General features: G+C 35.2%; 1 protein-coding gene across 3 annotated transcripts in view; it reads left to right on the top strand.

Moving 5' to 3' along the window:
* LOC111064557 overlaps positions 1-23,226 on the top strand; it is a 595,337-nt gene that overhangs the window by 220,875 nt on the left and 351,236 nt on the right. The window lies entirely within an intron of this gene.

Genomic DNA, 23,226 nt, shown 5'->3' with positions numbered 1-23,226 from the left:
CTAATAATGCTTCAACTTTTGAATTGAAGAATTCTGTTCCCTGATCTGATTGGAACAACTTAACTCCCTTATTTTCAGAAATAATTGGTTCGAGTGCATCAAATACAGATTGACTTGACTTGTCTTTTAATGGTACACAATATGCGAATTTTGAAAAACAATTAATAAAAACTAAGATATACCTATAACCTTTATTGAAACGTGATAAACTGCTCATCTCAATGAGATCAGCTTGAAGCAAGTCTTTTTCACTTTTCAACTCATATTTGCGAGTGGGATAGTTGACACATGGCACGCTATGAAGTTCTAAAGCTATCTCAGATCTAATAATATTCATATTTACAATGGGAAATCAAAATTAGTGGTGTTGGATGATTGTCATGGTACATACTGAGCAATCAGTCAGAGCATTATTGGCACTCTATAATGTCCAAAAGGCAAAGTGTCCACGCCATTCTCTGCAATGTATCTCTTGTCATCATGAGGACTCAAGCAGATTTTTACACATTCAATCTGATACATGGTGTGATTATAGGATCTCATCATATTGAATTTTCCAATGTGTTCACAATGTTCAATCAGCAATTTCTTGTATAAATTGAAATTAAGCTTTGTACATTTCACTCCGCTCTGTACACCCTTTGCTACACATTTATTTACAGGTTCTTCATTCTCATTACATACTAAATATGAGTAAAGATTAGATCAAAGCTCTATAAATTGACTGATAGGCTTCGAGGCTGTCTCGTCCTTGAACTTTCCTACAACTTTACTTCTCTCCATGGAAAAGCAGGAGTGGTAAAGGGGGTAGTTACTAGTGTCGAAAAGGTTCAAATTTCCTTTAATCAACTGATACACATCCCCTACTTTTACATTTCAAAGAAAACTATCAGTATTGGTCATACAGAGTTCTACGCAATCCCAAAGTATAATTTTTTGCAATTTACAATAGAAATAATCGTATATATGGAATTTACTCAACTCCAGTACAGAAAACCCGGAATAGATAGGCTTGTTCATTTTCAGTTCAAACTTATGAGAGAAAACCGCGATCACGTTCGGACTAATTATTTGTCAGTGTTTGCATAACGGATTTGAAATGTACTTATCTAATCATTTTTCGTCTGTGATAATTTCAACATTGATATGTTTCTGGACTGATTGTAAAGTCTTGCCAAAAATAAGATTACAACAGGCCTTAGAGAAAGATACTTTGAATTTATTTTTCGCAGTCTGTCTATTGTGAATATTAAAGTCAATGTAGCATTTCAGCCAGGGAGATTGGGAAAAGCTAATTATGCGATGTACTTTCATTAATTGCAAACCGAAATGAAGGTAGAGTTTTAAATTGAGGTGGTGAACAATGTACTTTTCATGGTCAAAAAGTGTGTTCATGACATTTTTGGTTCCAGTTTGACTGTTCTCATTTGTTTGATAGTTTGACAGCGATTTGTGTGGGGTGTTTGGTGGAGAGGTGCAAGTGGGAAGCTGACATGCTTATCATGTCACTCTTTTGGATACTTGAGATCACATTCTATTACATATCCAGTTTCTGAATTGCTGTCCAAATTAGTGAAATCAATCTTGGAAATTTCTTCCTCTGTGAGGAATTTGAAATTTCCAAAAGGTAAGTTTCGACTCATGGCCTCTGAGTATAAACTGTTCGCATCAATATAAAGGAGATAATTACTCGGGTTTGAGGAGTGGTATGTCTCAGGTAGATGCTTGTTATTCGCCTCACAATAACGTTTACCGATAAATGAGACCCCGCCCCTCATCCCCGCCTCTAACATGAGATGTGTGATTAACTCTAGTTCGACCTTAGTGTACTTCAACATGCAATTCCAGGTAAAGTGCGCAAGGGAAACAAAATGAGTGACATCAAGGCCATATGAGCTAAAAAGCATAGACCTCATAGATTCAAAAACTTCCGCTAATAGCAACACATCCAAACGTAAATAGAAATCGTGATATTCACCGAGAGATTTCAGTTTGAATGTCGAGAACACTATTTGTGCATGCTCATATTCTTCGCGAGACAGAGGTGTATCAGTTGAATCATTATGAAAACATTTGATAGGAGGAAGTGATGTTTCTGCAAATTTTTCGGGACAACCCATGTATGAGTAAGGATATATTCCTTTTTTCAACAAGAGATGTCTGTGTTTGTGTGGTGGGTCATGAAACACTGAAAATAAACGTTCAAACTTCTTTTCCATGTCTGTACTCTCTACAAAATTATGCACCAATACTTCCAAGGATTCGTTCATAAACTTGTAGGTATCTAAAAATTTAATTTTGACTACTGAAAGTGTCAAAAATCTCTCTGACATATTCGTGATGCAGGAAATTTCTTTTTTCTTTTTTACATTTATCGAGCACTCTCAGAATGAAATGTGAATCAAACCCGGAGAAATTGTGAAAATAACACAAAGTGTACTCCGGAGTACAAGCTGATAAATTACAAGAAACGTGGGCTGCACATAGGTAATTCCCAGTTCCTTGCGCGTGATGACGACATTGAATATCAGTGTCTAAGAAAGGTTCGGCGCAAAGCCCACAGTCTACCAAATTTTGAAATTCGCTCTCTTGACTTTTGGATAAATGTTGTATCAGAATTTTGCGTTTCATATCCTTCTACAAAATGTCACCGAGATCTGTAATTTCCTGAAGAAATTTCTCCATGATTTTTCTATCTAAATTACTCGATCTATGGAGTACAGGTCCGTGAGCAATTTCCCCGTTCACATCAATAACAACAAAACAATACCCGCAGGGAATATGTTGTGCTGTTTTCTTTGTATAGCTATGAGTAATTTCATTGGAATCAGATTCATCATCATCATTATTATCAATATTAACAACGTAAGTTTCTAAATCCACGTTAATTGTATACTTTTACTTCAATGTCGTGCCTAGTTTCTTAAATTTAATTGTGTCTCCGTGTTTAGGATATGGAAGCACTGTGATTTAAACTTGGAACAAAGCTGCTCAAGTTTCATCAAAAGTGATTTCCCATCACAATTTTTAGATTTGGTCAATGTAAATCTATGAAAACAGCAATTACAAACATGTACTTGACCGTTGTGTTTTGAAAGGTGAGAGAGAAGGCGCAATAATCCGTTTTTTCCATTCGCGGTATTAATTAAACAAAAATGTGATTTTCCTGCATCAGCTTTCAACATCAAAAGATTAATTTGGTGTTTACAAGTGCGGGAAATGCTCATGCGGTGGGGGAAAAACTTCATGTTGTCATACGGGATGACATGAATTGCAATATCCGGATTCAGTATTTCAAATTTCTTAATATCGCGTGTCGTCACCGGAAAATTTACACCTCGCGTATTAGGTGTGTGAGCAAACTTGCTCAAATACTTTACAGTCAAGTGTGGGTCCTTTGGTTTCTGATGGAAATATGCGAGGACCGACCATAAAAAGCATTTTTTGTCAGACAGATTTTTGACATTCATAATACAATGTTTGTTTTTGAGAAACTGGGGTGTTTGAATGAAACTGGATGTGAATATTGGATTAAATTTGATCACGTTCACATCCAGTGACTCAATTTTCTTCAACACACAACCGCTGCCATGTCAAACAAAGTTCTCAAAAGATGACAGGATTTTTCATATGGCCAACATGAAATGATCATTAAAATCTTCATAATACTCAAGCACATTTAGTGCTATGTTGGAGTAACTATGAAGATTGACGAGAGATGAGACAGACTCACTAACCCTGTCATCCATCACCACTAATTTGTACAATAAAACATTTAACACAATGAAACATTTCACATTCCCATCATACCGTGCCACATGCTCCCTAATTATCTTGAAAACGCGACATTTTGACCTCTCAAGCACATTATCGATGTTGATTTCCTTGGGATACTCAATGCTAATACAATAGCGGACCGCGCTGGAATTAACACCATGTAGTCTGCATTCCCTCAGCATGATGATGATGATGATGATGATGTTAGATTCTGAAAAACAAAAGAATAACGATCAGGATGATATAGAATTAGAGTGATAGAGTACTACTGCATGTTTTTAAATCAGTTGTGAATTAGCATTAGTAGATGAACGCTGTGTGAAAATGTTATCTCAGGATCAGATAATGTTGCATGAAAGATTATTAACTTTTGATAAAAGATAGACTAAATCTTCTCAGCATTTGTCAGCAGAAAACATGGCAAAAGAGGGATTTATATTCGTGTGTGTACCAGACATTGTGCGCTGTGTATTTTGTTCAATTTATTTGGGAAAATGGGAAGAAAGTGAAATACCAGCAATAGAACATGCAAGGTACAGTCAGAACTGTGCATTGAGAAGGAAAGATAATATAACAATTGAAGAGGAGAATTTCGATAATAATATTCTATGTCAATATGAAGAAAGATATTTAACTTTCAACTTTTATTTTGAAAATCATCATCGTCATCTACATTGTGACTATTGTGAATCATTATCTGATAAAGCAGACTATTTTGCGAGAAATGGTTATTTCTTACATAAAAATCACTATCTGCAATGTGTCTATTGCAAATATATTATCGAAAATCCATTTGAAAAAGTAATACATTTACCGTTTTGTTTATATGAAGAGTGCGAGAAAGAAGGAGAAGATTACCGAGATATAGCACATCATAAAGATGAGCTAAAAAAAAAAATTGCATGCATGCAGTATGCTGTAGAAGGATTTTTGTCCTCGGAGGACAAAAATCCTCCCCTCCGAGGACAAAAATTGTCCTCTGATGACAAATTTTTGTTATCGGAGAACAATTTTCCTCTCCCCCGACTCCCCTCTGAGGATAAAATCAAAGTGAAAATTTACTTACCTGTGTTGGTTGATGCATGAATGACAGGTATCTCCTCGGCTATAGATGTGCAGGTATTGATGTCTATCCGGCTATGCTTCCTTCTCGAAGTACACACGATTGTCAGGTAAACTCTCAGGTATGTTTCCTTGATGAGAGCTCAACTGCTTATGACATTGGAAACCGAGTTGTGAGGTGAGCACTCCAATGCTGTGAAAACAATGAAATATTTGATAACTGATAATATTAGAAATCAATAAGCATCACAAGAGGCGGTGCTATTCAAAATATATAGAATGTTTGAGTGAATGTAATGGTTTTTCATGATAGGAGAGAATACTTACAAATCTGAATGATGTTGATAACAATGTGGGAGGATATAGCAGCACATGCTGCTCCATGCTGAGTCCTAGGGGAGGAATTTGAATTTTTTTTGTCTTGTAGCACCTGTGCCTCTCACTTGCATGAGCCTGGAACAGAGAGAGAAACGCATGCTATATAAACAGATGTAATGTGAGCAAAATTATCATTCCCATCAGAGTAGCATTCAAGTGTACTACATACTCTACTTCACTATCATACAAGATTAATTCGTCATCGTCTACCTCGTCCTCATTCATCCTCCGAAATAGCCCACTGGCACAGAAACGTATCCTCAACTACTGGCAGCAGAAAGCTGCCCTCGCTGCCAATGCCTCTGATGCTGCAAGTGCTCCTTCTCCGCTCACTGTGGAGCCGCCATTGACTAGGGAAATTGTACTGGGTGACAGTCCAGTTCAGCACTTGGCTCCACCTGCTACCTGGGCACCACGGCGTGCGGCGCTAACAACGCTGAGCAACAATATCAAGCAGAAGCAGGGGAAGAGGAGGTTGGTGTTTGGCAAGGCTGAGGCTAGCGGGGATGAGAATGAGACAATCTTCTCACAAACAGAGGTTAGTTTCAACAAATATTATCAACTTGTATGTGTACAGACTTTTTATAAAACAATTGATCATTGGAAAAAATCTGTACACATACAAGTCTTTGATTATTATTATTATCATCATTTGATAGCAAGGAAATATTATTTGAACTGATTAGAGATACAATTGAATTGAGATATTATTGTTGAAAGTAATCAGTCATGCATAAATTATTTGATGGCAAGGAAATATTATTTGAACTGATTAGAGATTCAATTGAATTTAGATATTATTGTTAAAAGTAATCAGAGAATTATTCCTTCAAATCAACATTATTATTTGAAGCATTCACAATGAATTACAAGATATTAGTGTTGAAAGTAATCAGAGAATTATTCTTTTGAATCAACATTATTATTTGAAATATTCACAATGAATTACAAGATATTAGTGTTGCCGGATTCTGCAATACATAAGTTATTACTCACTTTGAGATTGTGTAGTGAATCTATTGATCAAGTTCTCTAGTATGATTTGACGAATCTGATTTGATGATAATCTGAAACAAATAAGACACTTATCAAATATTTTTTAACAGAAACGTGTGGTGGAGGACAACTCATCACTTGTCCCCTTGATGAAGGAGGTGCAGTGGGCAGAGGAGGAGGATGAGATGGACTTTGTTCAGCCAATCAATCAACCCGCGCCCAAACCCTGGGTGCCACTAAGAGAGATAAAGGAGGATGTACCATACCCCATCATCAGGGTGAGGGAGGACAGCAATAAACATGGGCGACGTGTTATTTTGAAAATTAGGAATGTAGGAAGCAAATCACAGTGCGAGGTATATTTACCACAACGATTTGCTCCCTGCATCAGTGCAGAAAAAATTGTAGAATTTAATAAAAGTTGTAAAAATTTGGTATTGCTAGTAGGCTATCGCATAAGTCGGAGAATTGGACTGATATAAAAATTGTTAAGCATTAACAATTTTTATATCTATACAATTCGTCAGCTTATGTGTTACAAATTGTATAGATATGTGTATTAAAGTAGTATTAGTAGTAGTGAATAAATTGTGTACATATTTTGATAAAAAATTGTTCTCAATTCTTACCTGTTTACAGTTGTTGTTGTTGATAGGTTTACAATGAATAGTAGAAACACAGACAGAAGAATGGTTTACCTTTCACGTCACACTCTGTTATGACTGATATGTAAATTAGGTGGGGCCTTTTATAGTTTGTTGCGTGCATGCACAGCACAAAGCGTCTTTTACTACTACTACACACACACACATACACACACACACACACACACACACACCCAAGTGGCTTCACTGAGTTGATGCATCGCTCCCCCACATCTGTTTTGGCATGCGTTCCTACAGCTATGGGCAAGCTGATGGCATCATTTCCCCCTATCAAATTGTGTTCACCTTTTCAGATTTGTTATTTGGAATAATATTCTTATCATTTGAACAATGTTATAAGCACATAACAATCTGATTAACAATTAATTAACTTCAGTTAATGTTCAACCATTGAGTTGAGAGGTAAGAAAATGGTATGTAGGAGAAAGCAAAATCCGAGGAAACGAGGTGGAGGAATCTTGAGTTCAGCCGCCAAAGCTCTTGAGGGTGTGACAGGCATAGCAGGTAATATCACATCCACTATTTTAAATAAGCTTATTGACCTTCAACAAAACGAAATTCACCTCCCTGGGGGGTATCAGTATTGTGGCCTGGGGACAAAGGTTAACCTGAGGTTATCCCAAGGTGATCAGGGCATAAATGTATTGGACAAAGCCTGCAAGGTACACAATATAGCATATTCGCGAAATAGTGATAATAACCAGGAAGCTTTTTTGCGACTTTTCCCCCCCTTCCCACTCCCCCCGCACCCATCCTACCTTCCCCCCTTACCCCCGCACCCACCCTTCCCCCCGCACCTCTCCCGCTCCTCTCCCACCCCTCCCCCTTAGAAGAACCTCTCTCTCTCTCTCTCTAGAAGAAGAAGAAGAGGAAGAAGAAGAGGAAGAAGAAGGAGAAGAAGAAGGAGAAGAAGAAGAAGAAGGAGAAGGAGAAGAAGGAGAAAAAGAAGGAGAGGAAGATGATACTCTCTCTCTCTTGTCATGCTCTAGTTAGAAGGAGAGGAAGATGATACTCTCTCTCTCTCTCTTGTCATGCTCTTGTTAATATAGTCATGGCTAATTACATTCAGTCATGCTCAATTACATTTAGTCATGATCTATTTGATGATTAATAGTAGAGAGAGAGATATGTGTGAGAGAGAGAGGCAATCTACTGACAGATTCAAGTGAAACGAACTTCTGTCAAATTTAACTGAAACATGTTCTTGACAATAGGTTGTACACACAACGAACACTCCCAGATTTAAGTGAAACGAACTTCTTGTGAAATGAATATCTTACTCTCAGATTTAACTGAAACATGTTCTTGACAACGAGTTGTACACACAACGAACACTGGCAGATTTAAGTGAAACGAACTTCTTACTGTCATAAATTCTAGATGTACTTGACAACTAGGATGAGATTTTATCATTCTTCCAAGAATATATGTCCAGCAGTATCATTCAAATCCCATCTTTCCAAAACTCTTTATGTGTCAAGCATAGTTGAATATTCTTTGGAAGAATAATAGTGAATTCAAAGTTCTTTTCTGAATCTATATTGATATAAATCATTCTCACCAAATCTTACATTCTTAACATATTATCAAACTGAAAAACATTGTCATTTCTTGTTGTAGTTTTCACAACACTATGTAGCAACGTTTATAGATAAGCTTACCGTGAGACAACCTTGGGCGTTATCATTACGCACCAATTCTGCTCTTGGCTGATGATTAACATGTTTCAAAATTTCACTTCAGAGAGCTTACAAGGACGAATGCTGTTGTGGTCTAATTCAATACTTGACTATTGTCACGTTTTGCAATTTTGGTTCACATAGCTTACAAGGACGAATGCGGTTCCGGTCTAACTCAATACTTGAGTATTGTCACGTTTTTGCAGAGTTCACAAGGACGAATGCATCTCTGTTCTAATTCATCTCAAATTCGAGCATTAACACGTTCCGTACATAATCTTGTTTCAGCTTGGAAAAATGCATGTGAACGTTGAAATAGAATGTAGCTATTTCTCCCAAGCAATTTGCATAGTGAAAATCGGTTAAAGATTGATATGATCCTAACTTTAGGGTTTTAGAACATCGGCGTAGATACTGAAAACCCATCTTATCGGTGATTGAATCACCTACTTGATCTTCTGTCAAATTATGTGATTTCGCCTCAATCCAATTCATATGGAAACTAACTTTCGCATAATTTCGTACTATTTGGTATGCTATTCGATGTATAAATAAAGTGAGATAATCGGTGAATGGAGCTGAACATTGTAATCTCGTCACTTCATCATTCTCTGTATTTTTAATTGAAGTTGCTATTTCCTCACGAATTGATTTGAGTGTAGCTTGTAATTCATCTTTCTTAATAAATGCTTGCATTTCACTACTCAGATCATTTTTCAATACATAAGTTTCGCTAAACGTAGTTAGCAATGTATTCAAATCGTTTTTTGAAACAAATTGTTCAATCCCCTCCATAAGATTTGTCTTTATCGTATTAGTCATTGCAGATAATCGATCTTCTAACTCTTGTTTTGTTATAACAATGTTATTCAATGCCTGCACAGTTTTATCCAAATATTCCTTATCAACCGATAATGAATGAGTTTCATTTACTCTAGTAAAAAGTTCTGTGCTAAGCTGTTTCAATCTGGTATTTAGATAATTTCTATCTAATACTTGCAAATCTTTAATCTTGTCTGAGATAACTTTCAATTTCTCATCCAAATAATTCTTGTCAACTTTATTATCGTTTATCGTATTCAAGTGCGATCTGAATATCTCTGTTGTTGATTTGAGATCATGAAGAGAATTCTCCAAATTGATAGATTTCTCTTTAAGTCCCCTATCGATATTGTCAGATAACTGTTGTAATGTACTGAAGATGTGTTCCTTTTCGATCTTGTTCAATCCAATATTCTTAACTATATAAGATAATTGTGAATCTAAATACGAATGCAGAGATTCACTAACACCCTGTTGATTAATTGCCTGTATTATTCTCTCACTAAGACTGGTAAGATCTGGTCCATTCCATACAATGTCTTTCTTTGCAGCGACTCTCTCGCTTTTACCTCCGAATCTGTGCATGCTCATTCTGCAACTAAACAATAATTTTACCTTCACGCAATTCCTCTATAATTCATGCAACCTCAACATCATGAGCTGAGTGCCCAGCAAGTTTTGATGATTTTAATAAATGAAGTCTCTGAACCAATTCGTCATAGTTGTCATAATATTGGTAAATTCTATTGCTAGAAGTATTTTTTGCAAATTTCAATAACCCAGAACCTCTCTTACTTGTTTTTTTAACAGGAAACAGCATTTGAATTAAGCGAGACTTTACACCACTGTTACGTTTCACATATCCTCGTCTATCCAAATGAACTTTTGTTATTGATAAAATCTTCTTGTATTTATTTAGATCTTTTTCATCAAAGAGATATGAATTTGGTCTTTGCGCAAATAACAGTTCTAATAGTCCATGTGTAATTCGGAATTTTTCGTTATCAATATAAAAGAAGTAGTTATCAAAGCTAACAACCATCTCACCCATAAAATATAATTTTCGGTCAGAATCGTAGGAAATTCCATAAGGAATCGAGTTATCCAATTTTTCACTATGAAATGTATACAAATATTGTGCAAGCACTTGATTCTTTATCTTCTTTATTTTGCCGCTTGTATCACTCTCAAGCCTAGTTGAATTAAATATACTTGATTCGTTCATGCTTAGATCTTTTTCAGCTGCTGATGGTGATGCAACTTCTATTGTTTCATCATCATCATGTTTTTCTCCCAATTCCATACTTTCGTCTTCTTCTTCTTCTTCTTGTTCCTCCTTTTTTGGTATAAAACTCTGATCAGAGTGGTGAGAAGATTTAGTTTTCCCCATTTCAACTAAAGGCGTGATAATCGGTTTAAAAAGTTTTTCTCTGTAATTGTCATATTGCTTTTCAAAATGTACAATGCTTCTATGTTTATCTCTAATAACTTTCCTCAATTTCTTAATCTTATCGATTAGAGCAACACTAGCGTTTTGTCTTCTACGAGACATCCTCATTCTTTCACTGCTACTCACTCTCTACTGAATGTCAATAAAGTTATCCAGACCCTGTCTATATTTTCCACTATTAGCTGTACATTCGGTCATAATAGTAAGAAAACTATGCTTCTTAGAATTCCACACATTTGAACACAATTTACTGAAATCTCTGAAGCAAATATCTTCACCCACATAGTCTCTATGTATTAATTTGAGTGATAATTGATCAATTTTGAATATAACAATCATATTTGCATTATCTCTGGTGAAATGTTTTTGTGTTGCACCATAACTTTGAATTAAATATGCTGTATCAATATTACGATGTCTACCCATAGTAAAATAATCTCTTATTTGAGGTGTGTGACTAAGTTGTAAATCGTCGAATATGACAAGAGAAAATTGTTGAATTTTATTCGGGTGGAGAATTCTCTCAGGAATATCATTGACATAAAATTCAATACCTTTCATTTTTGAAAAGACTTTTCTTAAAAACAAGTACTTATCTTGATATTGGCTTTTAGTATTTAAATTAATATGTTTAAATCTCAATCCATTTTTGGAAAAAATCAAGTTGAACAATAAATTCGTTTTACCACATGCAGACGGGCCTACAATGAGAATTCTAGCATTATGTGGTATCAATGTACCATTCTTACACCATACAGGCTTTTCCTCTTGTGCAATTAACTTATCGAAATTCACAATGTCGAGTTTGTTCATGTTGAGAAAGTGAGATATACAAACAGAACTGTTTCATGTGTCTGGTTCACTCGGTAATGAAGCATTTCTAGGTGAGTAGATGTACTCACCCATTCAACATCTACTCACCTTGTGCCACATGCTACTAGCACTTCTCTATGACAAAAATGAGAAATGAAAGAGCGAACATTCAAAAAACACACACAATGTAAAGAATATTACAATGATTATCATTGGTGTGGATAGATAATGTACATTATTTACATCATATGATCTTACTCTAATTATTTACAACAAATGTGGATAGATAATGTACATTATTTACATCATATGATCTTACTCTAATTATTTACAACAAATGTGATTCGATAAAATTATACCATGTGATCTTACTCTAATTATTATTATTTACTCTAATAAGTTCTCTCGATTCATGAATGATGGTTGTGGAAATCCAATCCATTTCACAAGCAACTTATCCTTATCTCGTCTCAATATTTTTTCTATCAAATAAACATTTCTTTCAGATTCATTCAAAAGCGTTTTTTTAATTTCTTCTTGATAAAACCTACCCTGTATTATCTCACCACTAAGATCTTCTAATGAGTAAGTGATAGGTCTTGTGGGATGTATGCTCACAATTCGGAAATATTCGGATGACCAATTCATTAGATATTTTTTATCAAATATCTGTTTCTTTTTAGAAATTCTCACAATATCACCTAGCTTATATTTTGGTTTCAACACTTTTAATTTGAATCGTCTATTAAATGCAGAGTTTAGTGATTCTAAAACACGTTTACGATGTTTTTTAGTTACATCTTTAGGTCGCATTCCAATGCTACTGTGTACTGTATTGTTATAATCATCTACAATATTTTGTAAGTTATTAACCCAGTTTTTACTCCCACGTTCAGTTAAAGATCGATATATTTTTGATTTTATTGTACGATTAAATCTCTCAGCGATACTAGCTTTCTTATCAGTAAAAACAGAATAATGCTTGATATTATACTTATCTAACAAATCTTTCACATGCTTATTAAAATACTCCTTCCCTCCATCTGTCTGGAAAAAACGCATATGTCTATTCTTACAAATAATGGGTTCGAGTGCATTATAAACACTTTGTGCAGTCTTATTCTTTAAAGGTATACAATAAGCGTACTTAGTAAAACAATTAATAACAACTAAAATATAACGATATCCTTTATTGAATTTAGATAAGCTACCCATCTCAATCAGATCTGATTGATATAAATCGTTCTCATTCTTCAACTCATATCTGCGTGTGGGGTAATTTACACGTGCAGCAGAGTGAAGCTCTGCTGCTAATTTTGCTCTAATATTACTCATTCTTCTTCTTTGTGTGAAGACACGCTTGAAACAGAATTCGATGTGTTGGTCACTAGCTCGTTACACACACACTGATCTGTGCCATCAGTTTGCTATTTTGTAGTGACCGAATGGTAATGTATCGATTCCGTTCTCTGCAATAAAGCGCTTGTCATCGAACGGGCTTAAACAAACCTTTGCGCATTCAATTTGATGCATGTTATGATTAAGGATCTCAACATATTACATTTTTCTATATGTTGGCATCGTTCAATCAAACATTTCTTATACAAGTCAAAACTAAGTTTTCTATTTTTCACATGTGTCTTCACACCTTTTGCTACACACTTATTTACAGTTTCCTCCTTCTCATTATTTACAAGATATGAATATAATTTCGCCGTAATCCCAGAAAAGATTTTAAAGGAATTGAAGCTGCCTCATCCTTAAATTTCCCTACAACTTTATTCCTCTCATTGGAGAAGCATTCGTGCTCAGCTGGGTAATTTGAAGTGTCAAACAATTCTAGATTTTCTCTTATCAGTTGGTAGACGTCGGGTGTCTCCAACGATAAGAGGAAGCTATCTGTATCAGTCATACAAAGCTGGATGCGTTGCCATGGTATGATTTTTTGCAATTTACAATAGAAAAAATCATACATGTGTAGTTTACTCAAATCCAGGATGCAGAAACCTGAATAGATTGGCTTATTCATTTTTAGTTCCAACTTTCGCAAGAAAACCGCAATCACATCTGAACTTATTATCTGCCAGCGTTTACATAGGGGATTTGAAATGTACTTATCTAGACGCTTCGCGTCTGTGATAATTTGAACATTACAATGATGACGAGTATTCTGTAACGACTTCCCATAAATTAAATTACTCATCTGTTTAAAGAAGGACACTTCAAATTTATTTTTCGCTGCTTGCCTATTACAGGTATTGAACTCAATGTAGTTCTTCAACCAAGGCGATTGGGAAAAGCTAATGACACGATGTACCTCTGTTAATTGCAATCCGAGTTGAAGGTACAGTTTCAAATTCATGTAATGAACAATGTACCTCTCTTGATCAAAAAGTGTGTTCATGAGCTTTTTAGTCAGAGTTTGACCGTTCTCATTGGTTTGGTACTCGGAGAACAATTCGCTAGGAGGAATTTGATGAAGTGGAGCGAGAGGGAAATTGGCATGCATATCATGTAACTCCTGTGGGTACTTGAGATCACATTCAATTACATAACCAGTTTCTGATTCACTCTCCAAATTTGTAAAGTCAAGAGCATGGATTTCTTCCTCTGAGAGGAACTTGAAATTTCCATAAGGTAAGAATTGATTCATAGAGTGCGCATACAAAGAATTACAATCTATATAAAGCAAATAGTTACTTGGTTTTGTGGGATCGTATGTGTCAGGGATGTGTTTGTTATTGGCTTCGCAATAACGCTTGCCAATAAACGAAACACCACCGCGCATTCCTGATTCAAACAATAGATGTATATCAGGATCGCTAATCAATTGGAGTTCAACCCGGGTGAACTTTAACATACAATTCCAAGTGTAATGAGCAAGCGAAAGAAAATGAGTCACATCGAGGCCATATGACCTAAAAAGCGTTGACCTCATTTCTTCGAAAACCTCAACTAATAGCATGACGTCTAGGCACAGATAGAAATCATGATACTCGCCGAGAGATTTCAACTTGAATGTTGAGAACACTCTTTGTGCATGCTCATATTCTTTGGGGGAGAGGGGTGTATCGTTAAGATCATTATAAAAACATTCTATCGGAGGGAGAGAAGTCTCAGCGAATTTTTCAGGGCAAGATATGTACGAATAGGGATATACTCCTTTTTTCAACAAGAGTTGCCTTTGTTCGAGATCGGGGTCATTAAATACTGAAAACAGACGTTTGAACTTCGATTCCATATCTGTACTATCTACCAAGTTGCGCACTAATACTTCTAAAGATTCATTCATAAATTTATATGAATCTAAAAACTTGATTTTTCCCACTGTCAATGTCAAAAATCTTTCTGATGTATTGGCGATACAGGAAATTTCTTTTTTACATTTTCCGAGAGCTTTTAGAATAAAATGACTGTCAAATCCGCTAAAATTATGGAAGTAACAGCTAATCGTATCGTCAGTTCGAGTATTTAAATTACACGACACATGAGCAGCACACAAAAACTTTCCATTTTCATGTGCATGATGGCGTACCTTTGTGTCTGTTTCGGTAAAAACTTCATCGCAAAGGCCGCACTTATCAGCGTTTTGAAATTCGCGTTGCTGACGATCACTTAAATGCTCCATCGGAATTTCACATTTTATATCTGCACTCAATAAATCGCCCAGTTCGATTATTTCCTTGAGAAATTTCTCCATGATCTTTTCATTGATATTACTCGATCTATAGAGTACTGGGCCGTACGCGATATCTCCATTCACATCAATTACAATGAAACAATACCCGCACGGAATATGACGCGCCATTTTCTTGGTGTAACTTCTGGTAATAGGTACATCCTCAGATTCATTACCATCCATATTCACAACAAATGTTTCCAAATCCGCGTAGATTGTATACTTTTTCTTCAAAGTCGAACAAAGTTTTTTAAATTTGATTGTCTTACCTCGTTTTGGGTATGAAGTTCTCTGAGACTGGAACTTTGAACAAAGCTCTAGATGTCTCATCAAATTTGCTTTCCCATCACAATTTTTAGATTTGTTTGTTGTAAATCTGTGAAAACAGAAATTACAAACATCTACTTGTGCTTTAGCTTTTGAAAGGTGAGAAAGAAGACACGACAATCCGTTTTTCCCGTTCGCGGTGTTAATTAAACAAAAATGAGTTTTTCCTGCATCGCCTTTCAACATTAAAAGATTAATTTGGTATTTACGCGTACGGAATATGCTTGTTCGATAGGGGAAAAACTTTTTGTTGTCATACGCGATAACATGAATTGCGATGTCTGTATTGAGAATTTCAAATTTCTTTATGTCGCGATCGGTGGTTGGGAAATTAACTCCGCGAGTGTTCAGCCTGTGAGCAAATTTGCTCAAATATTTCACCGTTAAGTGACTGTTATTCGGTTTCTGGTGAAAATAGGCTAGAACACTCCACAGAAAACACTTTTTATCAGAAAGATTTTTGATATTGATAACACATGTCTTATTCTTGATGAACTGGGGTGTTTGAATATAACTGCTTGTGTATATTGGATTATATCTAATCACATTTACATCAAGCGAGTCGATCTTCTTCAACACCCACCCACTCCCAAATCGAACAAAGTTATCGAATGAACTTAAAATTTTCCTAACTGCTAACATAAATTGTTCATTCAATTCGTCATAACTCTCCAAGACATTCATGCCTATGGCCGAGTAGCTATGAAGATTCACAATGGATGAAACAGCTTCGGATTCCTCTGATTCTAAAACTACCATCTTATACAATAATACATTTAATACTAAAAACCATTTAACATTTCCTTCGAAACGTGCAGCGTGTTCTCTTATTATCTCGAAAACACGAGCTTTCGAGTTTTGAAGCACATTTTCAATGTCAGGTGCTACGTTTTCGAAGGAAATGCGATGGCGAATTGCTCGCGAACTCACGCCTCCAACCCTGTGTTCTCTGCTATGCTCCATCTCTGCTACTAGCGGGTTACTGAAAACAAACAAAGAATATATTACTATGGCACAGAATTAGATATAAAAACAAGTAAACATTAATCTAAAAATCAGTTGTGATTTAACAAGCTGCAAGTACAGTGCAAAAAATGCTATCACAGGATCAGATTTTCATGCACGAACGATTGAGGTTATTAACATTTGATAATCATTGGAAATTAGAATCGAGTCTGTTGTCACCTCAAAATATGGCTAAACAGGGTTTTAAATTTGTGCGAGCACCTGACGTTGTTCAATGTGTGTTTTGTTCAGTATATTTAGAAAATTGGTTGGCAACAGACGATCCTAGTAAGGAACATAAACGATGTAGTCCAAATTGTGGATTGCGCAAAGAAGATAATATTTCATGTGAAGAGGAGAATTTTGATAATAATATTCTACGGCAATATGAAGAACGAGTTTTAACTTTCCATCGTCCAGAACCATTCAAGCTCTCGGTATTTATTAATAGAGCAGACTATTTTGCAATAAATGGATACTTTTTACATGAGAAATCATATCTGCAATGTGTATATTGCAAATATATTATTGAAAATCCTTATGAAAAAGTGATACATGTTCCATTTTGTATATATAAAAAGATGAGCTATAATGGAAAAGAAACGACAAATGATGAAAAAGAAGATGCTGTGGGAAAACAAGCTGGATATTGTACAATATGCACTCTGTTGTAATCGAGATATTAGTGATTCCTAAGTGCATTGTAGTAGTAGTATCAGGAAAGAAGTAACTTCTGAAAAATCATGATTAGAAAAATAAAGAATTGTATCATACTTACATGCAATGAATGATGTGCTGTACTGTCTCTCTCTCTCTCTGCTTACACTAGTTCTTCATACGTCTTTCCTCCTCGAAGAATGGAGTGATTATGCAGTCTCGAACTCTGTGAAATCAACGAACATAATGAAAATCACAATAATATTGAGAAGAAATTTAGCAAGTCAACATGTGATGTTAATTATGAAAATTAATGAGGAGATTACATTCGAAATATTGTTATTCGAGATATGTGGAAGTGAGAATTCGAGTGCATTATGATAATTTGATATTTTTTCTCTGAATGCACTTGTATGTCAAGGATGTGACAAGCGGGAAAATGCACTATCTCTCACTCATCCTAAAACAGAGAGAGAGGAACGAATGAGTATATAAGCGGCGGTCATTGGATTTGCCAGCTTCATTCGACCACTAGTCACGTTTCACACATATCCTCGCTATCATCATCATGGAGTCCACACGTGAGCAGTACATCCTTCCGGATACACCTCCTCAACAAGAACCATCATTCCCATCTTACTGGGCAGCGCAAGCTGCGCGGAAGAAGAAGATTCCTTCTACCAGTGCTGCTCCCCCTGCTGCTGTCGCTGTCGCATCCGACCCCGAGGAGTCGCCCCTGAAGAGACGTGGAGTCTTCGTGGAGAGAGGGATGAGCAGCGATGAGCTCATTATACCAGACACACCACCATCTCATCTAGGATGGGCACCGAAGCGAGTGCCGCTAACAACAATTACCACCAACAGGCAGCAGGGGAAGAGAAAACTGCAATTTCTGGAGGAGGAGGAAACCAACTTCGTACCCTCAAAGGTTAGTTATTTCAAATATTATTAACATGTAATGTGAACAGATAATTTTAAATCTTTATATGTTGTCATCCAAAAGCTTGCTAGTATCTGATAAATTTCTTACTGAGAAAAACTAATTTCCAATGTTCACATTACATGTACTCACATTGGAGTTATTGATGAATCTGATTTGAAAGACAATTTCTTGATAACGAATATAGGAACTTAATTCAACTTTAGAGTTCAGTTAAGATGTATATTCGACTACATGAATATGATGATTACATTGATATATTCATTTGAATTGAGCATAAATTGTTTTATGAAATCAAGAAATATAATTATTTGAAGTGATTAGGTTGAATGCATGCTACTATCTAATAAGTGAGAAAAAACTAATTTCCAATAGATGTCTTTGTACAATGCACAATGTGATATTAAATGATTAGAGTTCAGTTAAGATGTGTATAATTTTATTTTTGAACTGATCAAGCTTACTAGTAGTTCAGTCAAAAATTGAATAAGATGAATATTTTGATTTCATTATTATGATGCTTACATATTATTTGCTATAATATTGAAGTGATGTGTTAAGAAAATTACTGATTTAGTTGATAGTTATATTGTGATATTAAATGATTAGAGTTCAGTTAAGATGTGTATAATTTTATTTTTGAAATTGAACTGATCAACCTTACTAGTAGTTCAGTCAAAAATTGAATAAGATGAATATTTTGATTTCATTATTATGATGCTTACATATTATTTGCTATAATATTGAAGTGATGTGTTAAGAAAATTACTGATTTAGTTGATAGTTATATTGTGATATTAAATGATTAGAGTTCAGTTAAGATGTGTATAATGAATACTTTTTGAAATTGAACTGATCAACCTTACTAGTAGTTCAGTCAAAAATTGAATAAGATGAATATTTTGATTTCATTATTATGATGCTTACATATTATTTGCTATAATATTGAAGTGATGTGTTAAGAAAATTACTGATTCAGTTGATAGTTATTTGTTGCAATGAAAGAGTTTGCTTATTAATTTGATTCACTATTGGATTCTGCAAGAAATATTATTTCAATAACTGATATTACTCACTTTGTGTAGAGAATGTCTTGTCAATCTGATGATATCAAGTTGAGATTATGACAATAATCTGTTGATCACAAGTAGTTGATAATCTGAAACAAATTATAATAAAGTTACTAATCATAGATTTTCATTTAACAGAAACGTATGTCTGAGAACACCTCCATGGCTCCGCTACTAGAGGAGGCAGCCGCGCGGGATGATGATGATGATGATGAGGACTTCATCACACTCATCAATAAATCATCACCAAAACCATGGGTACCTCTCCGTGAGCTGGCGGAGGATGTTCCACATGCTATAATCTCAGTGCGGGAGGAAACGAACCATCATGGCAGACGAATTATTTTGAAAATTAATATTGCATCTACGAAGAAAATCTCTGAGGTATACCTGCCTCGGAGATTTTCTTCAATAATTTCACCTTGTAAAGTTGTTAAATTTAATTCTAACTGTAAAAATTTAGGAATAGTAGTGAAGCATATAACCGCTACATGGAGCGACATTAAGATTGTTAAAATTTAACAATCTTATTCTCATAGCATGTAGTGGTTATATGCTTCACAAGTAGTATATAATGTAAATATTGTAGTGTTTGATAATAAATTGTAGTATTGTTTTTAAAAAATTGTTCTTAATTCTCACCTGTCAAAGAAGATGTAGAATAGTACACTGTTCACGCAAGAATAGATCCTCTTGTAACTGAACACTCAATGACTGTAGAATAGTTCATGCAAGAATAGTAATGCTCTTGTATAGTCATTGAGTGTTCAGTTACAAGAGAAGCTATTTTATAGTTGCTGCTGCGCGCGCATGCGCATGCACCACATGCCAGTCTTGACCTTGTTGCGAGATTCTCCTCCATCTGTTTGCGCTATACACTCACTATAGATATAGCAATCTATTTTTATCAGTATGCTTACAACACTTGAATGGAGAAGTTGTGCAATGAAGATAATCGTATGGAGAGTTTTATTTGTTCTTCTCTTTATAATATGTTGTGTGAATATGCTATTACTTTTCCATATTGCTTTGAAAAAATATGATTCAATGCAAAATGATAGTAAGAGAATATTGGAATCTATACAAAATGTACGAAATAAGATTAGGGATTTGGAAACACCTCAATTGATGCAGGAATCACTGCTAGTAAGAAATCATACATTATCTTATATCAAATCATGTGTCAATTCATCAGATGCTTCTCTCGATGTTAGTCTAAGACATTGGTATAGATTTATGATTGATGAACGTTCAATTCTTTGCAATTTCTACAAAACTTACAACATACTTAACAAGTGTGTTAATAAGACACATCATGATGATAGAAAATTGTATTCCCTATTGATTAAAACATACCAACTTTGTAGTAATATATAAAGCACATAGTGAGACAATTTCTTTGTCTCTCGATTGAGGTTAAGTGTTTGATTAATTAACCTCAGTCGATGTTCAACTATTGAGTTGAAAGGTAATGAAAAATGGTATGTAGAAGAAAGTTATCTTCTAGGAAACGAGGTAAAGGAATCTTGAGTTCGGCTAGCAAAATTGTCAAAGGTATAGCGGGTACTGCGGGGGACATTACATCAACTATTATAAATAAATTAATAAACGCATCACCTGAAATTCACCTCCCGGGGGGTACCAGTGGTGTGGCCCTGGCACCAAGGTTAATGAAAGGTTAAAGAGGGGGATCAAGGTATAAATTCATTAGATAGAGCCTGTAAGGTACATGATATAGCATACACTCAAAATAGTGATAATAAGTCGCGAGCGATTGCAGACAGAGCTCTTGCAAACACAGCATGGGAAATATTCAAGAATCCAAAATCATCTCTAAGTGAAAGAGCACTTAGTTATCTTGTAACAAACGTGATGAAAGCTAAAGCAGCGTTTGGCGGTGGATTGAGAAAGAAGAAGAAGAAGAAGAGCACAAGTGTTGGGAAAACTCATAGCAGCTCGATAAGGAAAAAAGCTATTGCTCAGTTGAAACAGCATATTGCAGGTAGAGGTTACTATTTGAAACCGTACCCTCCAATCTCGAGTGGTGGTCGTATTTTGATTGGGCCCAACCCCACATCCTCCTCCTCACCATATGGTGTAAGTTTATTCCCAAAGAAAAAAAGAGTTAAAAAACGTAGAAAGACAAAGAAGGTGAAAAAATGAATATCGATGGTGAATTGTCCAATCACGATCTAATAAAATGGTGTAAATTATTACAAATTCCCCTACGAGGTGTATACATGATAGATACATTACCTAATAAAATTCTAAAAAATGAGAATTGTATTGTTAATTTAGACACTCAATCCGGACATGGTACACACTGGGTTGGTTATAAGAAACGAGGATCAAATGTTTACTATTTTGATCCAATTGGTAATTTACAACCACCTTATGAATTGAATAAATATTGGAAAAAAGAAACAGGTGTAAATATTTTTTACAATGTTGAGCACATGCAACCATTACATACAAATATATGTGGACACCTTATGCTCTTGTTTTTTGCGAACCAGTTGTAATCCAGTATTTGTACCGAAAACATATAAGATGGTTGTTATTACATTACGATCTAGATCAAGTGATCTCTATGAACATTTACAAGAAATTCTCGATTTGGATAAAAATAAAGAATGGGAAATTGGATTGATTAATTTCTGTACTTACAATAGCATTGCAAATGTTATAAAAGGTAAAAATTCTAGCTTCAAATATGGTGATAAATTAATTGATCTTGATACGGGTGCATATGAAGTTGATGACATTATATTAGCTTTAAAGAGTAAATTGAATAGTGACGAAAAGAAACTTAATATAAGAGCTAACACGAATACTATGAAGCTCGAAATTCGTTCTGATAAGCCTATTGACTTTACATCATCTACTTCAATAGGAAAAATGCTTGGTTTTGATAATGTTATATTACAACCGAATAAATGGTATTATTCTCAGCATTTAGTTAGCATAACAAATATTAACTCTATTGTAGTTGAGTGCAATATAGCCTGTGGGAGTTACTCCGATGGCAAACAGAAACATATTATATACGAGTTCTCACCTAGAGTACCTAGCGGGTATTTGATAAATGAAACGCCTAATCCGATAATCTATATGCCTTTAAACACACATAGAATTCAAAGCATTAATGTAAAGGTAACCGATCAAGAAGGATCGTTTATTGATTTCCGAGGAGATATAATTACAATTAGACTTCACATTCGTGAAAAACAAAGAACTTGAAATGGGATTCCTCGTTTTCAAACCTCGCACTAGCATTTGCTCACAGAAGCTCATTAGAGACTCGAACGTGATAGAGTCAACACCTAAAAAGCTACGTGCTATATCGGCGAAAAGCGCGAGAATATTGGAAAAGTTGGGATTTATAGTAGATTGGCGTCATGTACGGCGCAGCAATTAGTGAAATTCTCGATGTTGAATCTCAACTCGAGTTCTATAATGATATTACTAAATTTCAGTTCCATACTCATACAGTATATTCGGGACAAGAAATTAAACCCTCAGATGAAGCTCGCATCCATGTGGCTTCTATGGATCAGTACAGCCTTCCATGCAAATCATTTATATTTATTGAGGGGGAGGTGAAGTGTACAAAACCAGCTGTGAAGGCTGGGGATGCTCCGATAGAAGCTAAGTATATATTATCCAGTAACCTCATTGGAAATCTCTTTGATGAAATTCGATATGAATTGGCTGGACAACAAATTTCTAAATCAAGACTAATTGGATTAACATCAACAATTAAAGCTATACTAGTGAAAAATATGTTTGATAAGAACACATATCACTTGGCCGGGTTTGACAGAGCAGGATATACACTGAAAGATAATAAGTTTACATTCTGTGTACCTCTTAAATTAGTTTTACCATTTTTTGAAGACTTTCAAA

This window comes from Nilaparvata lugens, chromosome X, assembly GCF_014356525.2.
Source record: "Nilaparvata lugens isolate BPH chromosome X, ASM1435652v1, whole genome shotgun sequence".
NCBI classification, from domain to species: domain Eukaryota; kingdom Metazoa; phylum Arthropoda; class Insecta; order Hemiptera; family Delphacidae; genus Nilaparvata; species Nilaparvata lugens.
Note: the sequence above shows the minus strand (reverse complement) of the source record. Positions and strands in the feature narration are given on the sequence as shown.